The sequence below is a fragment of the Ornithorhynchus anatinus genome, chromosome 1 (genome assembly GCF_004115215.2).
Source record: "Ornithorhynchus anatinus isolate Pmale09 chromosome 1, mOrnAna1.pri.v4, whole genome shotgun sequence".
NCBI lineage: Eukaryota > Metazoa > Chordata > Mammalia > Monotremata > Ornithorhynchidae > Ornithorhynchus > Ornithorhynchus anatinus.
Genome location: NC_041728.1, coordinates 21,975,225 through 21,999,830, shown reverse-complemented (window position 1 = coordinate 21,999,830; position 24,606 = coordinate 21,975,225). Strand labels below are relative to the sequence as shown.

The following is a 24,606-nucleotide window of genomic DNA, read 5'->3' as shown; positions in this document are numbered from 1 at the left end:
ACTGCCAAAATCCTCTTTTCCTGCCACATGCCAACAGTTTCCCAGCACCACAGCCCCAAGAGAGACCTCTCGGGAGAAACCTGCTTTAGAACAAAAGATCTGTGTTAACTGGGCCTAGAGGATAAGGGGTCCTCTTAAAAAAGAACCCCCCAGGCATGAAGTGGGAATCTAAACCCATGAAAATCCCAAACCTGCACTCCTGCCCAATGGGAAAATAATATTTTGATCTTAAAGAGTTCATCTATTTGTCCAACTTTCAAACAGGTTTGTGTGGAACTGCAAATGAATTTACTCTTAGAACTACCTCTTGTCTAGAGTTTCAAGCTATGGGTTTTACTCAGAAATTATATTTTGCTGTAGAAAAAATAACATACAAGGGTGGTGGGCGGAAGACGGCGGCAAAGGAATAAACCACAGCACTGCTGGTCTTTGTCCAGTTTCTTGACTGACTGCAGCCTCTCACAGCCTTAAGCTGGAGACACTCACGTAATTTCCATTCTCATTTGCTATTCTGAACAGAATGTCAGTCTTTTAAACAAAGAGAAAAAGTCTCCCCTCCCCGTCTCCACCACCTCCTTGTCTGAGGAGGGGAAGTGAAATCCTCTTAGAATTAGGAAGGAAGGAAAACAGGTTTGAATTTGATGTATTCAAATGTATGCATTACTCAGCAGGCCAACTTCTATTGATCAAAAAAAAAAAACCCCCACAAAAACCTCCAATGCTCATGGAAGCCCTTGGGTTGAATCCCACAGGGTCCTCATTTTTCAGGCATCAAGATTTGCCTGTAGATAATAGGAAATGGACAAACAGCAAAGCTTTCAATAAATTATACAGTTTGGTCAATGGATCTACTATTGACTTAGGGAAGAAAGCAAATATGTGCACAGATTCCTATTTTATATTTTTTTCTGTTATCCATTTCAAAGAGCTATTCTTGGTTGGTGTCTAGTCTCAGCACATACTCATGTAGTTGGAATTCATAAAACCAGACATTCCCATAATGCAATCTTCTACCTAAATTTTGATTTCTTTCATTCATTCTTGGGCTTCTCAAGAGACTTCAACAGCATAAGTCTTTTTGTGGTTCCACTGTCAAATCTACATTCTACCCTCTGAGCAGACTCTCTTATTATAGTGTTGATTGCTGCTGGTGTGCTCTAATTAATGCTATGTCAATGCTTCTTTTATAGGCTGGAGTTTTCAAGAGTTTAAAACTCAGCTATAACATTTTTCTCTCATTTAGAAAAGATGCCATCATAGCCTCAGAAGTTTTAAATATTTTTTAAAATGACACTTTTGTATTTATAAAATCTACTTGACTTAATAGAAATATTTAGGAAACAGCTCAGAGGACCGTTTTTAGTTTCAGGGTAATTTACTTATTCCTTCACTGATCCTCTAATCACATGAAATGGTTTGGGGTAGAGGGGGCGGAAATGGAGATTTAGGGGCTAGAACTTCCAGCAAAGGTGCCAACTTTTTATTTTTGGCCCAGCAACAGATTTTAGAGGGTGAGGCCTGGGTGGGCTTCAGAGGGCTAAATGGCCGGAAAGCCCCCATTTTGGTTCTCTTCAGCCATCTGTGACTAGGAGTCACTATGAGTGAGTAAGAGTCCCCCTCAAAAAGCTGCTGGACCAATTGCCCCCATGGTCCCCAGGGAGTCATCCCTTACAGGAGCATCCACTTCAGAAGACAAGGATCCACTCCATTCCCAGAAGAAAACCAACTGGCTCAAAAATATATAAGGTGATCCATCCTGAATAGACTCTATAGATAGCTGCATCAATTCATGTATATAAAAGGAAAAAGAGCCACCATGAAGCACAGCCTCACACAGTTTGAAGCAGCGGTGGCCTATTGGGAGAACACTGCACTGGAGAGACCAGGCTGACATGCAGCAATCAGGAGAGAGGGTTGCTCTTCTGGAGCAAAGGCTTCTAGGGTCAACAATGCTCACTGCTAGTCCTAGGGTGTCCTGGGCCAAGGAACGCTTCCTATCCTCCTCGATCAAGTGGGCTTCTGCTAATGCCCCTGCGGACTGGAGTGAAATACACCCAAGGGACCCTTTAACCATGACAGCCCAATAGACTAGCACCTAAAAGAGCCAATGTAGCAGATGGGAAGGAGAGGAGATTACCCACTCTCCTCTGGGGAAACAGGTTATTTCCTCTGCACCCCTGCCAGCCCAACTTCCAAAAGCAGATGAAGAAACTGGGCATGCAAAATAGCTTCTGTTCAGTGTGTTCATGCCCCACTGGATACCCACTTTGGGAAAACTGGGTCCGACAGCATTCGTGTTCAAGTCCTTCAAGGTCAGACTAGAGGGGTCAGACCAGAGAATGCTAAATAGTTTAACTCTGACTTTATTCTTCCTGTTCTCTCCCTGGGGACTCCCAAATATATAAAAAGAGGTTCCATGGTAAAAAGGCAAATCTCCGACAAGGAAGATCTTTAAGGAGGTATTGCCTTGGAGATATCAAGCATGAATCTCCCCTTCATATCTGGGGGCTTGGGGCTATGGCTAGCACCTCCTCCTCCAGCAAGCCACCTCCCCAACAAGCCCTCCCAGACTAATTATCATTGTCCTGATTCTTATTAACTCTTCAGCCACCTCATACAATTATGCCCACTCAGCACTCACATATATCAAACAATGGTATTCACTAAGTGCAGAGCACTGTAGTAAGCACTTGGTAAAATACAATAAAACTGAATTGGTAGACACTCTCCCTGCACATATTCAATTTGCCATCTAGAGGGGGAGACAGACATAAATAGGGGATATGTACATAAGTGTCATGGGGCTGAGGGTGAGATGAATACCAAGTGCCCAAGAGGTAGGGATCCAAGTTCAAAGAAGGGATCCAGTTTGTACTGGGTGGGAACAGGGGATTGACCAAGAAGGAACAGTGACCTTTCCCCACTCTCACAGTCAGTCTGAGGCCTACAGCACCCACCAGCAGAAAACAGTCCAGGGCCTGGAAGCAGCGGCGACTGTTGGCTCTAGACAAGGCCAGTCTGGTGGGAAAAAATAAACCCCTTCCTTCTTCTCACCTACCCTACCAAAAATCCCCAACCCTGGTGTTGGATTCTTAGCTCTTTAAGAGCTCTTGGATCATGCTGACGCTGAGTCACAGCCCTGTGGTTCCTATCCAAATAGCACTAAAGTGAGAGCAGGCCTGTCAGGACTTCCTGGAGAAATATCTCCCCAATATTTGGAAGTAAGACTCGGATAGTTACTTTGCTGCTCAGGAAGAGAAAGACAGGAAGCCTACGCTAGATCCAAATTACATCCTCCCATCAGCAGACAGGCTTCTATAAACAAAACACACACTAACATATCCCTTCACAAGCCAAGCTCCTTCAATATTCCAAGTTCAGAAAGTGTGTACTCACAAATGGCATACAGCATGCTCGTCTGCACGACCAACATCCCGACTCAACAGCAAAAGTATAACAGGGGCAGTGAATGCTAGACAATCCTTCTCCGGCAAGAAAAGTCCTCATTCCCAGAGGACTCAGGAAATTGGGTGTCTCTGCCTTCTAGGAAATGGGGCTATCAGATAGGATTCAGATTTTCTTCTTTCAACCCCTTGATGCCAGCTCCACTCTGAGAGAAGCCTGAATAGGGCCTCAGCCCAGCAGTGTTCACACCTGTACTCAATGTGGCTAATCCAGGAGCTACACACCTGACCAGGGAAGAGGAATTAGTACCAAAAAGTTGCATTGCAGGGCTCACCTTCTAGACCACCTGCTCTCCACAGTGCTGTGGTTGGGAGTGCGACTGCTGCTTTGATGTCTCAGGGGTTCTAGGTGGGGTGAGGGGATCCCCAACTTAGTATTGGGCCTATATGAGAAACACCACTATGTATGGGATAGCGTACAGAAGATGGGCCTGGAATCAGAAGGCCATGGGTGTTAATTCTCGCTCTGCCACTTGTCTGCTATGTGACTTTAGGCAAGTCACTTCAATCTCTGTGTCTCAGTTGCCTCATCTGCTAAATGGGGAATAAGAATGTGAGCCCTGTGTAGGACAGGGACTGCATTCAACCTGATTTACTTGTATCCACCCCAGTGCTTAGTACAGTGTCTGGCACATACTAAGTGCTTAACAAATACCATAATAATAATGATAATAATTATTATTACAATGTGATTTCTTCAATGTCCAGAACTACTAATCATTTTCCGGCTCCTCTCCCTGGTATGGTAGGGGAGAAGGGTATCTTTCCTTGCCCTAAGTACAGGACTGGGAATCTGGAGATCGGGGCTCTAATCCTGACTCTGTCATTTACCTGCTGTGTGAGCCTGGGCAAGTCACCCAACTGTGCCTCAGTTTCCTCATCTGTAAAAATGGGGAAATATCTGTTCTCCCTCCCCGTTTCTGATCCAATTGCACTGTATCTACCCTAGCATTTAATATACTCCTTGGCACCTGGTAAGTGCTTAATGAATACCACAATCATTATTATTTTCCCTATTTCATCTCGATTCCCTCTTGCTGCCACTAACACAAGCCTCACTCAACTGAGTTGGGACTCTGCTCTGACTCAAGCAGTGCAACTGTGAATGAGCAAGACTGCTGGCAGGAGATTTCTTAAATTAAATGTCAGAGAAGACCAAAGGAGAGTCAAATGGACACTCATAGCTTCTTGGCATCTCTTTTTTGGACATAACTGATTCTGGGTATGAAGGGGCAACAGGAGGGAAGGGGCAGGTGGAAGGAGCAGAAGGCCGGGACTAGCTTTCAGATGCCCAATGAGCCCCATTTGGTCATTAGGGTGAAAGGGTCAGGGGAGAAATCCCTGGAGTCAAACTTCTCTTTATTCTGATTCTGCTGGAAGCATGGCCAAACCTCTATTTTGGGAAGGATCACTTCAATTCTGATGCTAATGCTACATTTCCCTCAGGTTAAAAAGGGAAGGCTTCAGTCCAGCGCAGTGAGCAACTGAAATCCTGCTGCTTCATTTTTTAGTGTGTAAGGTCTCCCAGACAACAGGCGCCAATCCCCCTTCCTTGGTCCATCTGATAACCAACAATTTTCTGACATCCCTTTCAAGCCCTACCCTCCCAGTTGCCTGCAGGCCCACACCACTAATCTTCAGCCTGGGGCAGATGGGGGAATGGGCAGCTAAGAAAGTCCAATAAAATGTGCCTATTAATCATCCAGCAGGATACCCTCAGACCAAATAGCACCAGCTCTCTCTCCTTGAATATTTGTATCGACTGCACTCGTTTCTTCTACCTTTTCCCCCTTGCAAATGAACTGCAGTGTGAGGGAAGAGCATACGTGGGCCTGTTGCAGAATCCATTTTGATTTCCCTAGTGTGGGACTGTGAAACTTTGCCTTCTAAAAATATCACGACCCAAGCCTTCAGCAAAGAAGACACACCTAGGTGCCTGTCAGGTGACCTGCACAACAGCAAAATGACAAGCTTCTCTTGAAAGCAGGAAAAGGGGCCCAGAATGAGTCTAAGAATGACAAGCCCACTTCCAGGAATCTGGTTAGCCCCTGGGGACACTGGAAAAGTGAGCTGACTGAAATTCTTTGAAAACTTTAATGAAAAAAAATAATCTAGTCTGAATGAGATGAGCTGAATGGAGCTGAATTCTAGCCCCTGGGCATTATTCAGCTTTATGGTGCTATATATCGGACTGAGCTAAAAGAAATTGATTTAAGCCACTTAATGAAAAATCCACCCCCCTCACAACTGTCACCTTTATGCTAGCTCTACATGTTGCTAGCTCTTCCAGTGACATCTCGGATGAAGATTCTTCTCTGGAAAAGGAACCTTCCTGAGCCAATCCCCATTTATCCCGTGGGCAGAAGGATTATGATGGGGTTTATTTTATCAGAACCTGTCAACAACTTATTTATGTTTATTAATGTCTGTCTCCCCCTCTAGACTGTGAACTTGTTGTGGGCAGGGAATGTGTCTGTTTATTGTGATATTGTACTCTCCCATATGCTTAATACAGTGCTTTGCATGCAGTAAGTGCTCAATAAATATGACTGAATGAATGAATTCTCTCTCCCACAGTTCACCATCCTGAGGTGTGAAACTCACTGTTAAATGACTTCCTCCTCTGGCAGATATGACTTCTGTCAGCCCTACCCAAGCTCCAAACAGGAGAATTGGGCCAAATGTCCCTCACAATAGGGAGCACTCTCTATGACTTAGGGCTCAGGGCAGGGACAACTACAAGATGTCAGAGTTCATTAGCATAATGAACTATCGATTCGGTACAGCTCAATTTTCCGGCCTTATCGCCTGAAGGAAGTCACTTAATTCTGAGCTGCTTCTTGGAGGAAACACTTGGCATCGGAATGGTGGGTTGTCAGGTAAAATTAGACCCCTTTTTAGTTGTGCAACATTCCCCTTGGAAATCTTGTGGATTCCGCAAACACTGAATAATCACACGGGGCTCATGCGTTCTACCTCATCAGAATGACAAAGCAGTAACACTGACGTGCTGTTTTACATTGCTAATGAAAAACAGTGAGCTTTTGAGACCACCATCGGCAGAAGAAAAGAACTCATTCAGATAGTTCAGAAGAATGACAGGTGCGTGACAATTTCAACAGGATTTTGTGTGCTGTGTGTGACTGCCAAAAATGAGGATCCTTCTGTTTAATATCATTTCCCCCTTTTGAGTTCCTATGGGGGAAAGTGTTTCCTTTGAGCAAAGAAAAGACTGATGGGTGCGAGCCCAGATTTCCAGATTCAACTACAGATTTTTTTAAAAAATTATTTTTTAGCTTCCTTCCTTTAAACACCCATATCTTTCCTGGGACACCCTTCTGGTGATTCCTTCCTTCGGGAGAAGGGCAATGAACACAAACTGTTTCCCACTTCAGTTCAGGAGAGGGTTTGTTCTAGCCTGGGTACCACAACAGCTGTACAGAAAGTGACCTTCACCCAAACAAAGTATAATTCATACACAACATGGAGTCAGGCAGAGACACGATTCTCCCTTGTAAAGAGGTTTATAAACCCCAATATTCTACTGTGACTCCAGATGGCCAGTAGAGAAGAGGAATTTATGTCGGAGCCACGACATTCCAGCCTCACTTGGGAGGGGCCCGATACTTTTCTCAGTACAGGGTTTATTTCAGGCAGTTTCTTACCCGGCCTGCTCTGTCCCTTTTCCAGGACTAGCCTAGAATTTGGTCCAGGAGTACAGCCTGCAAAAGAAATCGCTTTTAAGATTCTGGACTGGAAAAATGAACACAAACAGGGCACTCATCCTCTACACATCAATAGCCCCAGTCTCTCATGGAAAATACACGGGTTTCCATGAGCATTTTCTTCTCTATTTGGTAAGAATCATTATTCTGCAAAGATTCTCCCCTTTGCCAATTAGCTCCTGGAGGCCTGGGAACAATGACTTCCAACTATTTGCATGGGGCTCCTCACAGAGTGGGTACTCACTATATAATGAATAATAATAATAATAACTATGGTATTTCTTAAGCGCTTATTATGTGCCTAGCACTGTTCCACGTACTGGTGTAGATACAAGGCAATCAGGTTGAACACAGTCGCTGCCCCACATGGGCTCATAGTCTCAAACCCCATTTTACAGAGAAGTTAAGTGACTTGCCCAAGGTCACACAGCAGATAAGTGGCAGAGCCGGAATTAGAACCCATGATCTCTGACTCCGAAGCCCATCCTCTTGCCACTAGACCATAGTGCTTCTCTACTACTGATTGATTGACTGATTGCCCAGATGGAGGAGAGAATGAGCCAGCTGCCCAGAGGATCAAACTTCTGGCTCCCTGAGCAGGCAGTAGAAGATACATTTACATACCCATGTCCTTCAGCATATACTCGATTTAGGTTAATTTACCCTTTTTGCATTTAGTACAGTGCACTGCACTCAGTAGGCACTCAGTAAATACCATTTCAACTACTACTAGAAATGCCAGTGATAGCTAAAATGCCTGATTCACTCCCTCACTTCTACATTTGCCTAATTCAGCTGATCACTTCTTCTTCAGGGACGTAGTATGGCCTAGTGGAAAGAGCATGGGTCTAGGAGTCAGAGGACCTAGAGTCTAATCTCAGTTCCACCACTTGTCTGCTGTGTCACCTTCGGCAAGCCACTTAACTTCTCTGTGCCTCAGTTTCCTCATCTGTAAAATGGAAATTAAATCCTACTCCCTCCTACTTAGACTGTGAGCTCCATGTGGCACAGGGACTGGGTCCAACTTCCTTACCTTCTATCCACCCCAGTGCTTAGGACAGTGTCTGGCACACAGTAAGTGCTTAACAAGTACAATAATAATAATTATATTAATTATAATGATCATGATTGTTATGTTCATCTAGTGTGATTAGATTCCTAGCTGTCTGACCTGAGGGCTAATCCTGGAGAAAGCAAACAATAAATAGTCTTTGCAAAAAAAGAGAAAAATCCCTTTCCAAACAATAAACACTTTAAATAGTTCAGCATGCAAATGAGATGGGAGCCAAGGTGCTATATGACTGGCTAAATTGATTCTTCTTAAGTCTTCCTTGTAGAGCACAGCTGTAATAAACATCAATCTGACATATCCATGAATCTCCAGAATAAAAGCTACCTTGTCTCTTGCCTCAATTAAAGAGAGTTCATAGAGTTATGCGGGTCAAGCCATATGGCTCAAGAGATCTGCCCAAGTGAGAAAGAGCCCGGTAGCCACACCACTTGAGAGAGTGACGCATTTTCATTAGGAGACCTAATGCCCTCTCCTAAGCGCTATCAGATCATAGGATGGGACTTGGGTCACCTTCTAGACTTGGGCTTAAAGGTGATTTAATTAACCCCCGGGCACCAGATGAGCAGTCAGGCCGGGAAAGATGACGGCATCGGTGGCAGGGGGAAGGGGTAAGGAACCAGGTTGCCGGATGACAAAAAGCATAAGCTTGTCGATGCCATCGCTCTTCCCCCAGAGCTGAAGGTCACACAGGCATGAAGCCAAAATCGGAGGGTAATCAAAAAGCCATTTATTTCACCTCCCTATGTCTCCCAAGCTCTTAGCCTGTCAGCGGGTCAGGATTTAGGGCTGGGAGACACGTTCCAGAAATAATAGGAAGCTGAGGCAGGTCGCTCTAAAGAGGGGCTCGGCTGGTGGTATTCACCAATTCGGGCGGCATTTGGTTCAAACATTTTGATGCCTGACAATCGGATTTGATCTTGTGGAAATTCCTGATTTTCAGCAAACTCTCTGCTACAGTCTAGATTATGGTGAGAAGTATTTGAGGGGATGTTTGGTTTTCTCCTTAACCGGCTTGGTAATATGATAGCTTTGCACTGAATTCTTTCTCTTAGACACCATCACAAAACTGCTTCTCAGATCCAAATTTTGGGTTAGCCATATATGGAATTTGGAGACAAATTTGATTCCAGTGGCATGTGTCTTTGGCTCCCTAAAGCACTTCTGAGTCATGAATTAAGGCGATGTCTTGTTGGAGTGGGGAGGGGCCGGCTTTTTTTTCCTGGTCAGAAGTGAGCCGGAGCCATTCTTCTCTGACCACTGACCCACTGGGAGGCAAAGTTGCCTGGTGGAAAAAGCATCGGGCAAAAAGTATAGGGCTGGGGACAGGACAGGGCATAATTCAGTGCTTTGCACACAGTAAGCACTCACATACGACTGATTGAATGAATGAATGAATGAATGAATGAATGATAGGCTTGCTGGGTGACCTTGAGCAAGTCACTCTCTGGGCCTCAGTTTCCTTGTCTGTAAAATGGGGAGTTAATATCTGTTCTTCCTACTATTGAAATTGTATGTGCCCCATATGGGTCAAGAACTAGACTGTAGCTAGACTGCAGACTGTAAACTCGTTGTGAGTGGGGAATGTTTCTGTTTATTGTTATATTATACTCTCCCAAGCACTTTGTATAGTGCTCTGCACACAGTAAGCACTCAATATATACAAGTGAATGAATGAATGTGCTCTCCCCTACTTTTTAGATTGCAAGCCCCATATGGAAGAGGGACTGTCTCTTTAGCTGATTAACCTGTATCTATCTCAGTGCTTGGTCCATAAATAAGCACTTAATTAATAGCATCATAAAACTCAATAGCCTCAGGGAGGATCATTCTGGATGCATGCTCTCAGGAGCTGGATGGGAGGCTCAGCAGAGCAATAGCAAGGACTCACCGATCCTGCCTGCTAAGATCTCTTCCTAAGAATGAATTGGGGAAGGCTTCCTGGAGGAAGTGAGATTTCTGGAGAACTTCGAAGATAGGAGGTTCTGTGTGGGAGGGAGTTCCAGGTGTGGGAGGGAGTTCCAGGCAGAAGGAAGCACATGGGTCAGGGGTAGGAGGAGGAAGAGTAAGGAAGGAGGCACAGTGACAGGGCAAGTTTTAGAGGGAGGGACTTAGGGGAAGAGCACAGATTTCAAATGATCATACCCTTGAGTGTCCCCATCCCACTCTTACTACTTGCTGCAGAGTCTTAGCTTTCCCTCGCAGGTCAGTGTGTGACATGTGATGCATCATCCAAGCAGCACAACTCAGACAGGGGGACAGACCAGCTGAAACCTGGTCCACTGACTATACTGAGGTTAGTACTCTGGAAGAAAAATTGGAAAATCCAAATAGGGCGAATTGTGAGGTTTTCATGGCCTAGTGGAAAGAGCACAGGTCTGGGAGTCAGAGGACCTGGGTTCTAATCCCAGACCTGTCACTTGTCTCCTGGGCGACCTTGGACAAGTCACTGAACTTCTCTGTGACTCAGTTTCCTCATCTGTAAAATGGGAATTCAATACCTGTTCTCACTCTGTAACTCCCAAGCCCATGCTCTTTCTACTAGGCCATGCTCCTTCCTTTAATCATCCCCTCATTACTTTATGTACCTATGCATATTTTAAATTCACCTTGTGTTATTCATGCCTTTATCTGTAGTATGAATTATGTACATCTTCCTACATATTCACATATCTGTAATACATGTATTTGTAACAAAGTCCATCTCTCCTAATTTTAGACTGTAAACTCCTTCTGGGTAGGGAACATGTCTACCAACTATTTTGTATTATACTCTTCCAGGTGCTTAGTACAGTGCTCTGCACACAGTAAGCACTCAAAAAATACTATAGATCAATTGATCAGGCAGCAGAACACAAACCACAGCAATTTAAATATTGTCACCTGATGTGACTTCAACTGCAGCATTTGGGGTGGGTTGTCAGCAAAAACAGCTCATTATAAGCCTGTGAATTTGGATAAATGAGGGAATTGGAGGGCTAAAAGCTACATTAAGGCTGTGTCTTTCACATCTCTATTATTTACCTCCAAACATGTATCCCTTCCCACCTTATGGCTGGTCTACCCAAAGAAAGCAAGTCTACAAAGAAAGTGTTGATAGAGGGTGTAAAAGAGAAGACAGTGGGTTAAATTAACCAGCTCGGGAAGATGAAGCCCTGTCTGGTTTAACACATGGTGCTTTTGTCTTCCAAAGGCAGAGGCATAATGATTTGCTGCTAATTAATCAATGTGGCTGGAAAACTTCCCTCACTATACCTGTTTGAAACAAAACTCGAGATGAAATGTTTCCTGGAGTGGTCTGGTTTCCTTTTTAAGAAACTGTACACTTCCTTATTCCTTCCCGAAAGGTCTGTCTGCATTGGGAGGACACAGTCAAAATACCCAACCAATCTAAGGAATGGGACTTTAAAATTCTCTCCACTCCAAATGCATTTTGAAAAATATTCATTTGACTGCTCTTTTAATAATAATAATATAATGGTGGTATTTGTTAAGCGCTATGTGCAGAGCACTGTTCTAAGCACTGGGGTAGACAGAGGGGAATCAGGTTGTCCCACGTGGGGCTCATAGTCTTCACCCCCATTTTACAGATGAGGTAACTGAGGCACAGAGAAGTGAGGTGACTTGCCCACAGTCACACAGCTGACAAGTGGCAGAGCCGGGAATCGAACTCATGACCTCTGACTCCAAAGCCCGTGCTCTTTCCACTGAGCCACACTGCTTCTTTCCTTTAAGCCTCAGCTATCTCATCTGCAAAATGGGGATAAGATACTTGCCTTCCCTAGCACATTCTTAGCATGTTGTAGATTCTTATATGACCACGTTTGAGTTATGGTGACCCTTAATTCAAGAGAGTTGAGGAATGAGTCAGGTACATCTGACTTTGTGAATTAGGAGTCAGGGGATCTTTAGATGTGAATAAGCATAAGCAACCTTACTCCCCTCTAGCAAAATGGATTTTTTTTAGAATCTTTATATGTTTTTTTAAAAAGGATTGCATGTGATTTTATTGAGCTTGACTTTAGGCAATATAAAACAACCTGCTAGAACAACACTATCATTTTTTTCTGGATCTGATTATGATTTCTTAAGGAACAGGGATACCTTTATTAAGACTGACAAGGACTGACAAGAAGCCATGTGGCCTAGTGAAAAGAGCATGGGCTTGGGAGTCAGAAGAGCTGGGTTCTAATCCCTGCTCCACCACTTTTCTGTTTGACCTTGGGCAAGTCATTTCACTTCTCTGTGCCACAGTTTCCTTATGTAAAATGGGGATTTTTTTTTTTTACTTAACAACTGTGTTCCAGGCCCTGTACAAAGCGCTGGGTTGGACATAGTCCCTGTCCCTCATGGGGCTCACAGTCTAAATCTTCACTTAACAGATGGGGTAACTGAGGCACAGTGAAGTGAAGTGACTTGCCCAAGGTTGCAAAGCAGACAAATGGCAGAGCCAGGATTAAAACCCTGGTCCTTCTGACTCCCAGGCCTGTACTCTATCCACTAAGCCGTGCTGCTTCTCCAGATTAAATCCAACTCCCTCCTACTTAAAATATGAGCCTCAGCAGGGGCAACTGGGGTCCAACTTCAGTACCTTGTATCTACTCCAGCACTTAGTACAGTGACTGACACATAGTAAACCCTTAAGTGATAGCATAAAAAAGGGTCCAGATTGTGCCTTTGTCCTACTGGGTACTTTCTTGAATAATAATGTTGGTATTTATTAAGCGCTTACTATGTGCAGAGCACTGTTCTAAGCACTGGGGTATACAGGGTAATTACGTTGCCCCACATGAGGCTCACAGTCTTCATCCCCATTTAAAGATGAGGGAACTGAGGCAGAGAGAAGTTAAGTGACTTGCCCACAGTCACACAGCTGACAAGTGGCAGAGCTGGGATTCGAACCCATGACCTCTGACTCCCAAGCCCATGCTCTTTCCACTAAGAGGTAAAGTCCAATGGGGTCTAGCGATCACATCTCTTCTGAAGCCACTGGAATAGATTCATATGATTAATACTTTCGAATACACCTTTCTTACACCGAAGGTGACAGGCGTCAATCAAATATCAAATGTTGGACTCATTTTCACAAGAATTTCAAAAAAGGCCACAACGTTGGTGATTAGAATCTTATAATTACTAATGCCACCTGCTGGTGAAAAATTAGAATGGTATACGAAATCCTTCGCAAAATGTCTTTGGATTTTTCTATGTGAAGACTCACATAGACTTGGGGCTTGGGAGAATTCCCTTCCCCTGAGCCACACTGTCACTGGGAATTCCCCACCCTGGGTGGGAAAAAGGGTCTGACTGTAAAAGGGTGGCCAGAGGTCTGGTATTACCCTCAGGGGGTTCGGGTTTCAACGGGCCTGACTCTCTACTTATCCCATGCACTTTTTTGGTCTCCTTTTGATTTTCAGCATCCATCGTCCTTCCCTGCAGCTCCTCTCACCACATTCCATGGTTCAGAGGCGGCACCAGACTTCGGATGGACCTGGGAGGGGGCCTCAATTGCTCTGTAGAGCAACTGGGAGTGCAGAGTACTCTGTAGGAATGACTATCATCTGGGACAAGGAGAGCCCACCTCCACAGAATGGCAGCCGTGGGACATTTCCACACTTCGTTGTAGACCAGCATGGCTCATGTGATGTCATGCGTATCTCAGGGTCTGGAGTGTTGTCACCGGCCACACGAGCCACCAAGTGAGATGATTCTATCGACTGCGCAGGTATAGTAATGTACTCGTATTCTGTGGGTCCTTAACCTGGCATCATCCTGACTCATTCTCTGACCCTGCGCTAGACACCCTTTGGGCCTCAGTTTGCAAATCTTTTAGTTCTAGTGAGTTGCGGGGACATCACTGCAGAAGGTACTGAGGCTGTCAGATGGACGAAGCTAGAAAGGGGCAAATGATTAAGCAGTTGCAGTTGGGACCTAATGGTTGACTCTCATATGTTTCATATCACATAGCTTTAAATATAAAGCTCTGCCCATTTGCTCAGGCAAGTGAGGTGTTTCCTGCTTTGGAAAATATCAGCTACACTCCAGATTACCTAGGGAGAGAATTTCCATTCATGAAGGACCAAGACCCAAGCTTTTTAAGAGCCAAGAGGCCACTCATAGAAGCCCAAGAGAGAGGAGAGGCATAGCTTCCAATCCCCCTCACCAGAAGAGGGGTCGTGAGGGCAGGAAACATACGCATAGTAAAAGAGAATCAGAAATTATTGGATTTGGAATCTGTATTTGCCCAGCATTTGGATTCCAAACAAACCAAGTATTGAATGCTAACTCGAAAGGTCCAAATGGTGAGAACTGAAATTTGCAAAACTCAACTGAATGGACCAAAATGTGGCTCATCCAGCATCTTTTAACCCAAGAGCAAAATTTGGAGAAAGCAAAGGGCCTCTTTAACCAAGTAAATGGTGTTCCCTAAGGTCCTCCATGGACCACTGGGCTAGACTGTAAAAGATGAGGTAGAGAAAGAAGTTGTTCTCTCAAGTTGAAAGAGAATGTCCTCTCTTATGGTTGAGTCAAAAAGGAGTCATCAGTGCAAGGGGATTCAGAAAAACCTCTAGTTGTGTGAGGTCAGGCTTTTTGAGTCAATTCCTTGCTCTGTTTGCCTATAGGGAGATGGCATTGCCTGCCTGGTGAAAAGAGCATAGACCTGGGAGTGAGGAGACCCAGGTTCTAGTCTTCCACTGGACTGCTGGGTGACCTTGGGCAAGTTAATAACCTCTCTGAGCCTTAGCTGCCTCATCAGTATAATGAAGATAATACCACCTGCCCATCCTTACTGTCACAAGGGAATGAGAGAAGTAGTGGGAAAGGGCTTCAGAAAATAAATACGCTGGAGAAAAACCAAGGTAGTGGCTTTCACAGGCAGTCCCTTCGAGTAAAGAAAGGGGTTGGAGGGAGTCGAGCTAGTAAGGCTGGCAGATGTTTTCAGTTATAGAGCAAGCATGGGAATTGGAGAAGGCTGATGAAACCTAGGGGAGTCTTTCAGCCTCTAATGTATTTCTCTCCTTGCTTCCTTCTGAAGAGGTACCTGACCAAGTCTATGAGGGAGCTCTGTCAACACCAGGTCCCTTGCTTTTGGCTTGTGTTTTTTAAGTGACCCATTAGCCAGGAATGTTTCCATCATGTGGATCTTTTCTTTAATTGAGGGTAAAGGGCTCCAGAGAGTGTGAAACACATTCATTTGGCCATCCAATGTCCAGATTCTCTTCTGGGGGTAATTTCCCCCGGTGAAGCGGGACCATGGTTACCATTAAACCAATACGATCAGATTCTCCTACTTAACATAAAATGAAAATGTTGTCAGGCTCCCTCTCCAGTCTCATGATAATCCCCTGTTTGACAGGCAATGACATTATCCCCCTCAAACTGGAGACAAATGGTAATTCCTGTTGTAATTACAGGGTTCAGCAAGGGGTGGGGGCTGCCCCTTGTTAGGTGCAGAAAATCCCTTCCCCCTGGGATTCTTCAGGAATACAAACGGTGCAGCCCCCGGGACACCAAAATTAGAAGATGACTTTGGGCAGGTTTTCCTATTGGGCTTGGTTTTCTGAAACATCTGCAATTTATTTATTTATATTAATGTCTGTCTCCCCTTCTAGACTGTGAGCTTATGTGGGCAGGGAATGTTTGTTACATTGTACTCTCCCAAGCACTGAGTACAGTGCTTTGCACAGAGTAAGCACTCAAATAATATGATTGACTGACTGACTGAAATAACTCCATCCCTCCAGGAACCTACCTAAGAAGGGTCTTTTCATTTTTTTTCCCCACTTGACTAGTGGATCAGCTCGCTCCCTCTAAAATGCACCAATTCTTAAAAAAAAACTCAGCAGTCTGTAGACTGCACAACAGGGCAGGGAACATATCTACCAGCTCTGTTATACGCTCCCAAGCACTTAATACAGTGCTCTGCACACAGTAATCACTCAGTAAATACCATTGATTGACTGATTGCACAAAACTGTAAACTTCTTGAAGGCAGGGGTCAGGTCTAATAACTATCATTCCCTGCCAAACACCTGGGACAGTGTTCTGCACACAGCAGGCCCTTAATAAATACAACCGATTAATTGATTTTATTTAGTAGCCAAATAACACTTATGTACTTATCCTTATACTCTGTCCACTTCCCATCTATGTAATTTATTTTAATTCACTCCATCATATTTATTGAATACTTATTATATGCAGAGCACTGTACTAAGCACTTAGGAGAGTACAATGCAACAATAAACACATTCCCTGCCCACAACATTAATGCCCATCTCCCCAACTCTCCTGTTCTGTATTCTCCCAAGTATTTAGTAGAATGCTTAGCACACAGTAAGTGCTCAGTACATACCACTGATTAAAAATGTGGAAATTTGGGGGAGAAGCTGTTAAGATTCCAGTTAAAGGAGGATTTTGATTTAAAATTACTTGAAGCTAAGAACTCACATGCAATCAGAGCTTTTGGACTGTCAGAATAGAGTTGTGGTTACTCTTTTGAGGAGGTGGAGCTCTACTTCTTTATTTAAACCTTGTGCAAACATAATATCCACCTGTAAATGCATATGCTTTCCAGACTACAAATGCCAGCATTTTTCTATTTTCTCCATCACTCCCCTTCCTCCCCATTCCCTCATTCCTCTCTCTCCCCACAGCCACACTCCCTCAGCTCACCCTCTCAGCTCTCAGGAAACCACTTGGTTTAGCGAGTTGATGTTACAAAAAAGAAAGCTTTGTAGGCACACATATGCCTAGACCTGTGGGGGTGTATTTTTCAGACAAGCAAGCATTTGCTGTACTTTCTACGCAGACCTACACATAATCTACACATACGAGGCCATAGAAGGCAATATTTAGGCTTATAGCCCCTTTAGTCAGCTCTATGACTCATATTGATATAGAGCACAGGTGTCATCTCCACGGGAGCCCAGCTGCGCTCATCCCAGCTCCCTGGCCAGACTTTAGCCTTGCCAATCAAGGCTGAAAAGTCTCAAAATGGTGGCTTTCTGGCCCATTAGCTCTCTGAAGCCTATCGACCCTTCCCATACTCGGAGCCCTACTCCCTCTGAAATCTCTGTCCCTTTTCTCCACATCACTTAAAATGCAATGTTGGCAACTAGGACTTCAGTAGTTTTATCAGTCAATTCAGAGGGACCAGAAATAAGGATTGATCAGTTTTCTGAGTACCTTGAACACGTCTCCTTGGTAATTATTACTCAGGTTCACATCCAAAAGGCATGCAAGGACAAGTTTTGTGTTGTCAGTACAAATTTGATTTGAGCAATTCTACATGAGTGCGCTCTTCTTCACATGTTCTGACTTGTTAAATTATGAGCTGTTAATTCAGCATGTGTCCAGATGTCCATAGTTAATATTTATGATTTAAATACAGCTAACTCCCAATTTTCTATGCTAATGAGAACAAAATAGAAGCTGAACAAATCACTCCCACAAATGAGCCTCAGACCTCATTTTTTGCTAGTCATTTCAACCCCCATCTGAAACAAACTTTTAGGGAAGCAGCATGGTCTACTGGAAAGAGCACGGGCCTGGAAGTCAGAGGACCTGGGTTCTAATTCTAGCTCTACCATTCATCAGCTGTGTGACCTTGGGCAAGTCACTTCACTTCTCTATGCCTCAGTTTCCTCATCTGTAAAATGGGGATTAAATCCTACTTAGACTTCGATCCCCTTGTGGCACAGGACTGTGTTCAACCTGATTATCTTGAATCTACCCCGGTGCTTAACACAGGGCTTGACTCATAGTAAGCACTTAACAAATGTCATGATTATTATTGTCAGGAACCACAAGTAGCCAAATTGTCCATGCTGAGTTTCACCTTTGCCTTCTCGCCTTATTCACTTTCTGGAGAGACGCCCCAAAACCACTGACATAGTTAAAAGGCAGACAGCTTCTGGGAAACCAAGGATCAACTATGGTTAAAAAGGACTGTGGTAACGACCACGGGCAGGCCATATTTATAAACACCTGCTCTGATGCATTTCTTGGAAACAGAAATGGCCTGGTGTTTGCCCTGGTCCTGTTCTATTAATAATAACCGTGCTATTTGTTAAATGCTCACTCTCTCCACTGAACCAAATTGTCTCTTCTCTAAGACACAGCCCCAAGGCCATGAGAAAAAGCAAGTTTGGGGGGTTGGTACCCCCATCCTCCATTCCATAAGGATGGATGGATAGTCACCGGACACTGAGGCACACGTGATGTCACACACATTACACTGGGCCTGCAGTAGGAGGAAGTGATGTCATATACCACATTTCACAGGAATGCGTCTGGGTTCACCTGAATTTAGAATGCTTCTCCAGAGAGTCCGCTGACCTCTCCTGAACACATTCTCCTCTCAGGTCTGACTGAACATGAATGCCGCATCCAAGACCCGGCACCTGGCAGCAGGAGCTGAGACTGAGGTAGTTGGGATGTTTAGCTAATCGATTTCTTCAGTGTCTACTATGGGCACTGAACTTGAGGGAGTACAACTGAATTAGAGGACCTGATCGTTGCTCTCAAAAATACCAGACATAAGGGCTTCTACTACCATATTTGAACTAAACATGGAACCGACTAGCTGTATGTCAGGCTGTATAGTATAAAATAGGACAAATGGCCACTCTATACCTGAATCAGGATGGTATGAGCATCTATTCTCCAAGGAATTGCTTCGTATTTCATTTTTAGTTAACGTTCTCCTCTGTTTGCCTCGATCAAAGGCTTGCTAAGACCAGGGTCTCATGTGCCACAGGGGTCAATTTAGTCCTTAGGTAGAGGATCTGTTTGGCACTGCACTTTCTCTACCCTGTACTTACATCACTGATTCTAGTCCACACCTAATTCAAGCGAAGCTCAAAGGGCTTGGCTTAAAGTGTGAATCCAACACACTGGTAACTTTTTAACCTCGCTTAGATTCAACTGCAGTACCACAAAAACATTCAGCATCTTGGGTATGTTTTGATCTGTTCTTAAAATAATTTAAATTAATTTTTTGAGCCTGAATACAGGTGTAGAAAGAAACACCTGACTCAGCACTTATCTTGTAGATTAGCTCCTGAAATGAAAATAATCAAGCTACACTCCCCTAACCTCCTTTTGGCAAAACAACTTAGAACCCATTTAGCTAATAGCAGGGGAGTTTATAAGGAAGAATTCTACCTGGTTGTTGTTCCAAATCTGTCTCAGCTACCCCCGAGAGATCAGGCTCACATGTTAATAAGTTAGTAAGTTTAAAATGGCACCGGGCAACTGCTCAAAATGGCTGACCACCTTTTGGCTCGTTTGGAATTAATTGATTTCTACTTTAGGATTCATTCCATCATGGATTGCAAATTCACTTTTCAGAATTCTAATATTAAGTTTTTACTGACCTAAAAAAAATCCAAAAACACAGACAAAAGTCCAGGATTTGATGCAATATACAACACATTCAGGAACATACTTCATGCAAAATGATATTTTCATATGTGTCTTATTGGTAGGGAATTTTGGCTAACCTGTAAATCCAATGCTATGAGATAATGACGCATATTCTAATTTACTGCAGTCTGCCCCACAAACTGTCCCCTATGTGCAAGAATTTGGAAACCTTCCAAAATACGGGAGAATTAAGTTTAATTCTTATCCTAAGACATCACCATTTACTATTAGACTACAAGTTAGTTGAGGACAGGGATTGGATCTTTAGCTTCTTGGTATGACTTCCAAGTGCCTGCACAGAGTGGACAAGCAATAAATACTGCATAATAGTAACCATTAAATCAATGGGAATTAATGAGTTGAGGATAGGTGCCACTATGACAGACATTTTTCAATAAAATTTCCTGTATTATTGTTCTGCCCAACAATAGTAGAAGGTTTACACACCTGTGAGCTCTAAACTGTGAACTCGTTGTAGACAGGGATTGTCACTGTTTACTGTTGTACTGTAATTTCCCAAGTGCTTAGTACAGTGCTCTGCACATAGTAGGGCCTTAATAAATATGACTGGATGAATGAATGAATTTACACCCCTGTCACTCACTGCTATTTTACTGCAGAGCTGCAGAACCACAAAGAAACACAGAACACCGAACGGAACAGTTCAGTAAGACTGGGGGCAGGGGTAGGCAAGTATAGCAGCATCTCATCCTGATTGATGCCACACACATGAGTTAAACACATCTTTCTACACCGAATCTACCTTTGCCAACTTATAGATCACGTCAAAGCCAAAACAGACTCTTATTGCGGGCAGAACACATTCTTGCAGCATGTTGCATCTAAACCATGCAGGGAAAGTAGGTGTTAGTGCAGAACTGGGTATACTTTAAAGAATGTGGGGCAAAAGTAGCTATATTATTCAGGGAAGATAAAGCTACCTAAGTCTTAGAGGTAAGCGTCCAAAACTTCGTACATCTACAGTCTCTTCCAAACATGTTGCAGTTAAGGGGACCGATGAGAGGGAGAAAGAACAAACCCAAATTCCTTATCTAAGTTTTCCCAGCAGCCTCACCAACAATCAATCAATGGTATTTATTGAATGCTTACTAGGTGCAGAACAGTGTACTAAGTGCTTGGCAGAGCACAATACAACAGAATTAGCAGATACATTCGCTGCCCATAACGAGAACATTTTAAGAGCTGAAGGAGAACAGAGGTGGCTGTTACATTCCCAATAACTCTTTCAGGACATCTAGAATGGGGCAGAGGCAATTAGTTTGGGGCATAGGTATATAAAGAATGCAGAGATGAGGAGCCATCTTATTTGGGGAAGACCAGACTTGTCTAATACATAACTGCAGCCAAAGGGCTCTGAAAACAAGGATCCATTGCAGTGGCTGGAAGCCAATTTCTCTTGGTTTTTAGGAGCTAACCAATGATGAAGTCAACAGTAGAGCACATCCTGAGTGCTAAGAGTCAGGAGAAGCAGTGAGAGTATTTCTTGAGTACCCAGTGGGTGTATTCAGCAGTTGGAAAAAAACAACAGGTACACACAAAATATGATCCCAACCCATAAGGCACTTTCACTCTAAATTAGGGAGAGATGGATAAAAAATATTTGCACATTTCCACTTATCTGTACAACCAGAAAGTTGAGTTGTTTCACCATGCCCTGCCTCAGTTTCCCTATCTATAAAGAAGAGTGCACCTACCTATTTCCTGGAGAAATAGCAAGATTTTATGAGGTCATGGCTATCATTCAATCAATCATATTTATTGAGGGCTTACTGAGTGCAGAGCACTATACTAAGCACTTGGAAAAGTACAATACAGCAATAAAGAGAGACAAAAAATAAAGAGAGGCTATTGGGTGACTGAGTTCTTTGAAGAGATGGGCTCTACTGTCAATTTATTAGCAATTTTATCAGCAGATAAGAAGGGGTTCCCCAGTCCAATTGACCTGTCGGGTGTCTGGAAAGACAAGGTAAGTATGGCCTTGTGGCTCAACAAGACTTCACAAAAGGCCTTGGGGAGGGAAATTTGTTTTGTTAAGGAAGGGTGGGCCTGACCAACAAATTGGAGCTAAGTTCTCCTCTCAAAGATGGCTGGGCAGCCTCTTGGGAGCTGGGTTTAACATCTTGTTTTTTTCCAAGCAGACACCTCCCAGTGCCCCAGTGCAATTTCAGGTCTCCCCCCTGAGCCCTAGTCCTGGTAATGAGCTGCCGTTGCTAAGGAGAACTAAGCCCAACCAAACCCCAGTTCCCTCTGGGACTTGGAAGGGGTGTTGTTCACATCCCTTCTTTGGGAAGAATAAAGAAGAGTTTGGGCCTTCACCCTTTAACAAGGCCATTACCAAAAATTGAATTCCAAGATCTCACTGGGAGCTTAAATCTTCCTCTCTGTGATGCTATCACACCTCCAAGAGACCTTCCCCAACTAAGCCCTCATCTCCCCATTCTACATCACGTAGGTCTGTACCCTTTAAGCACTTTGATACCTACCCCAGCCCCTCAGTACTTTTGTAATGGCCTAGGAAAAAGCACGGTCCTGGGAGTCAGGACCTGCTGTGTGACTTGGGCAAGTCACTTAACTTCTCTGGGCCTGTTTTCTCATCTGTAAAATGCAGATATGATATCCGTTCTCCCTCCTACTAAGACGTGAGCCCCTTTTGGCCCGGGACTGTGTCCGATCTGATGATCCAATATCCATCTCAGGGCTTAGAACAGTGCTTGACACATTATTATTATTATTACCATTATTAATAATAGCGGTTATAATTTTAAATCAGAGATGGCCATCTTGTCATTATTTTTTTAATGCAGGCTGCTGCTAAGATTTGCTTCCCCTACTGCCTCCATGGAACCTTATACAATGTGGGCCTTTCACCATGGGTACTGTTCAGTGCCTTACGTTTGTCTTAGTAAAGCTGACTTCAAAATGCTATAGAAATTGCCTCTGGGCCCTGATAGAGGAGACAAAAGTGGTAAGCTCCAGAGTATGAATTTTAGGTGAATGTCTCAGGTTGTCCTGGCAACTCTTTAATGAGCTGTGGCATTCTTTATTTTTGCTGGCACCTGGAGACAGTCTCAGGGTAGCCTTTGTTATTAAGAAGGAGTCAGCAGCTCCGCAGGCATAGCTCAGTGCCTGTTAGCATCTCCCCCTTCCCTCTATTTTGCAAGAATTTACAACAAGCTCACTCAAACTCGTTGGGGACTAAAACAGCAGTCACACTCTCAGACTCTGCAACAGAGTGGGATTGTTTTAACATCAATAAGTGCCTGCCCACTCCTCATCTCCCTCCACATCCTGAGAATCTTCCATGCCCCAAGCTCCAAATGACTCCAGAGGCTGCCCTCCACAGAGAGTGCAACAGGACCCAGTGGGAAGATGAGCCATTTTGTAGGAGCACTATCCTGCCTGAAAGTTATGAGGTCCTTTGGGTGCTTTTTGTTGGAGCTTTAGAAATGGAGCAGCAGCCCTGACCTTCCAAATGAATCGCTGCCGGTGATTAGCCTTGTTGCCAGCTGCCAAGGAGCACACTTTGTTGGCCTTAATGGAGGAGTATTGACGTTCACCAAAATGGCCGCTGGGCCCAGGGAGCCAATTTCCCCTTCCCTCTCCCGACTGTGAATATCCATTTAGTCTGGCTCCACAGTCATCATTAGAGCCCATTTGAGAGCCATTAAGGCCTCTAGGACAAACCATCCACTCTTCCCCACAAAGAGGGGTGAATGGGGATTCCTATGGTGATGTATTTACTGGCCTGAAATGGGCCTTCATTAACTATTATAAATAAAATCGAAGGGCCTGAAAAACGGGGCAAAACCTCCATTTTATCTCTCTCTAGTCACCGCAGGAAGAAAAAAAAATGGCTCAGAAACCACAGTAACATAATAGGAGGGTTTGAATACAAAGAACCCAGGGATGGTCCAGTTAAGGCTGGAATTCAAGGCCCCATTTCTGGGGGATTGGTTCGATGGAAATCCCACCAAAATTAGGCTTTGGTTGCACCATACATCTCCTCTGAGGGATTTAGTCCCCTCTTTCTATTTCAAAGGGGACAAATGAATACTTGTGGTCTGGCCATCGTAGATCTGATATTCCTGACTGCTAACATTTGAATGGAAGAACCAGGGTAGGGACTGCAAGAGGGAGGTAGCTGATTAACCCTATTGAAATAAATGGGATTCAGAGAGCTTAAAAGGGAGACAAAGTGAGAAAATGGTTAATAATTTGCATTAAAATGGGGGAGTCTCCCTTCTCAACAGAGAGCGTTGGCCTGAATGGATGTTAAATGCAGGCCTGGACACTTAACAAAAATCAAGCTCTCTCTTTGTCATCTTCCTTATACCAAACCCCTCCCCCCACCTAGTGAAAGCCATTTGCAAAGTGCAGAGAGAGACAGAAGGGCCTCATGTGTGTAGTAACATCAAAGCCTTCAGGAAGCATGTTAAGGATAAAGCATTCACCTCCCCCTTGAAATCCCTGGTTTTTTCAGGGTTAAGTCAGACTCTTTAATACCTCTGGAACATAGATTTTTGTGCCTTATTGTTGAGAGGTTGAGAAAAGTCCTGGAAACACATTCATTACTCCCTGTCAGAGAGCGGGAGCAGCATTCTAGTCCCATACAATTAAGCTGTAATTCTACACAATGACAGACTAAACATCCAAGTCTAGACAGAGAAAGATGCCTAAAAATATATCTTTAGAATTTTTCCAGGAGGACTTCATAGTTTTTCATTGGGAAAATATTAGCAATAGAATCGTGCCTCATTAATGTCAATGAGAGAAGAGGATTTGTGTGATTTCATTCAAAGGGGTTGAATTCACATTATACTATCCGCGAGCAAAACCCAAGCAACAGTCTCTCATAAAAAAATTACTACTAGTCTGTTGTGATTTTCCTCCTGAGGCA

General features: G+C 43.9%; 1 protein-coding gene across 3 annotated transcripts in view; it reads right to left on the bottom strand.

Moving 5' to 3' along the window:
* MAP1B (microtubule associated protein 1B) overlaps nucleotides 1-24,606 on the bottom strand; it is a 101,338-nt gene that overhangs the window by 61,382 nt on the left and 15,350 nt on the right. The window contains exon 1 of one of the 3 annotated variants that reach the window (XM_029071392.2): nucleotides 3,397-3,546. The exons of the other annotated variants lie outside the window; for them this stretch is intronic. The gene's annotated coding sequence lies outside the window, so the exon portion shown is untranslated. Of the gene's footprint in view, nucleotides 1-3,396; nucleotides 3,547-24,606 lie in introns of those variants that run through there. 3 annotated transcript variants of the gene reach the window in all.